Source organism: Penaeus japonicus, unplaced genomic scaffold (assembly GCF_977035675.1).
Source record: "Penaeus japonicus unplaced genomic scaffold, GWHDUDI00000001_assembly GWHDUDI00000007, whole genome shotgun sequence".
Taxonomy (NCBI): domain Eukaryota; kingdom Metazoa; phylum Arthropoda; class Malacostraca; order Decapoda; family Penaeidae; genus Penaeus; species Penaeus japonicus.
In genome coordinates this window covers 32742708-32745207 of record NW_028234409.1, presented here as the reverse complement: position 1 = coordinate 32745207, position 2500 = coordinate 32742708, and the positions used below count along the sequence as shown (strand labels likewise).

At 33.8% G+C, this 2500-nt stretch overlaps 1 protein-coding gene across 1 annotated transcript in view; it reads right to left on the bottom strand.

Annotated features, from left to right (window-relative positions):
* Positions 1-2500, bottom strand: part of LOC122262530 (uncharacterized) — a 121226-nt gene that overhangs the window by 40955 nt on the left and 77771 nt on the right. The gene's annotated exons all lie outside the window — the stretch shown is intronic.

Sequence of the window (2500 nt, the reverse complement as noted above, 5' to 3'; positions counted from 1 at the left end):
AATATAACCTATGCCATGATGCAAACTTCTACACCAGTATCTACATATCTACAAAACACTACAGTCTACACTATCCTTGGCCTATATTTTGCAAACAGGTGCAATACAAAAGACAGCAAGGGGGAGAGAGAGAGAGAGAGAGAGAGAGGGAAGGGAGGAAAATATAAAAGTAGAAGAAAGTTCTGGAATATCTTGTCCAATCTGACGATACTACACAATATGCAAAAACTGTGTTCCAGCAACTGATACGACTTAGAGGCAAATACAAATAAAAATGAGAAATGCTACATTCTAACAGGAAAAAGGAGCCTACAAGCTACATGTTATATGAGGCATGCTAAAATGGAAGTGTTTGTATAACGGTATATAACTTATCTCAAACTACTACCTGAAGGAAAACAAAACAATGTATCTCTATAATTCATGGGAAAACTTTAGCATGAGATACTGACTGGTATTTCAGAAAGATCATGACATCTAAATGAGCTTTTTAAAAGGTCTTTATATCTTATTTGAATATAAAATCATATCAATCTTGATGACATCAAGATACAATCAAGTCTTCATTTCAATAGAAAAATCCTCATTCCAAAACATCTGTGACAATGGCATGTGAATGCAATCCAAAAAACATATTTATTTTCATAATCTCACAAGAGTGCAGTGCCAAGCAAAAAAGACATATAGAGGGAAGTGTATGATTTTCTTCTTCTTCTTTTTAATCAGACAATAGAAGTCCCATATTCCCTCTTCAATACAGGGAATAGCTCTACCCACACAGAAGCAAAATTACAATAAATGTAGCTGTTTCAAATTCATAAAGTTTTGGGAATGGCAAAATAACTTCCAAGATAACAAAGCTTTTTGAAACAGCCAAAACTCTCTAGCAATTAGGATACTAGGATAGTAGAAAAAAAAGAAAAAAAAAAAAGAAAAAAGAGAAAGAGATAGAGAGAGAACAGCAAATTTCTTTTTCTCTGTCAAGCACACTCCCAGTTCAATCTATTTTGCAACTCATCCCCATAAAAGATACACATACAAAAAGGCAAGAAAAAAATCACCAACTTTATTTATTCATCATATTTTTATATACAAACATCAAGTCCTCAAAGATCAGGATACTTAATTTTCCTTGGATGCAGCCGTACACTCACTGTGTATATAATACGGGCATAAACATTCTCAATAGCCCTTTCCTTCAAACAACTTGATAATATCTAGATCAAGGTTTTCAAAAAGAGTTACAAGAGGCTTTGTAAGTGATTTTCCACGGTGAAGTATACTGCACTGCTTCCCATTATAATGTAGTATATGAGGCTGTTGTTCTTGGCATAATCTTTGGGACCATACTTACTACAACACCAGCAGCATGGGGCAACATTCAGCCACACTTTGTCTTGTCCCTCCATAGAAGGGGTAATAAGCCGAAGCCTGTGACCAGAACAGAGGGTGGGCATTGCAGAGGTTTACTGTGGCATGTTGCTTTCCCTTCAATGAGAGAGGGGGAGGGGGGGGGGCTTGATGCCTGAGTTCTATTACTGAGCTTTGCCTCTGTTCTGTTGTCACACATTATTTCTTGGCATTAACAATTGCAATTTCTGTATTTAAGTTTCTATTGTACAGTTTGATAAAATGCTACATCTTACATAAAAAAGTCATCACAAAACTCAAAAGTTAAGAGCAAAATATAGCAAAACTTAAGTACAGTTTTTATCTTTTAATAATTGGATATTTCATTTTCAAACCATGACTTACTTATAATACTATTCAGATGTCAAGAAAATACCAAAAACTATGAATGGGGGAACTAGAAGCTGCTTAAAGATTCAGCATGAATTTTGATGAAACTTTCAGCAATAAAAAGAGTAATTTGTAGATATGACTAATTTGCAAAATTAAAAAAAATAATAAAATAGTCTTTGCAATCCTTTAAAAATCCTGTAGAATGCTTGATGCAGTGGCAGACAATCTTGAGATAAGAAATGGTCTATGGTTAAATTTAATAGTTATAACTCATGGGCTCTTATCTAAAACAATGATGAGGAGACCCAGTGACATAACAAAGACTCTTACTACATTCATTTATAGATTAATGTTTCTATAAGTCAATTTTCACATTATTGTCACCGATACAATCACGGTTAGATCTAAGGGAGGGTTCCCTCTTTCAATATATGGCACAAGATATGAATTTGATTATGAACATCTGAACAAAATCTTCCTAAGAGTAACAACAGTGTTCCTGACCTCCAAGGAAAACAGAATACTTTACACAGGCATTTGCTTGACAAATTGGAAATAAAGATTTGATGCCAAGACACGGCACTAAGAGGGCTCTTTCTTCCTCTTTTATCATGGGTTAATATTTCTCTTCTTTAATTTCCTTACACACAAATATTGTGAAAAAGAAGTCATAATAGCTTTAGTCTTATGAAGGCTTATTCCAATTGATATTCATATACTTCAGATTTTTTATTTTTTATGTTTTGTTTTTTCTTTC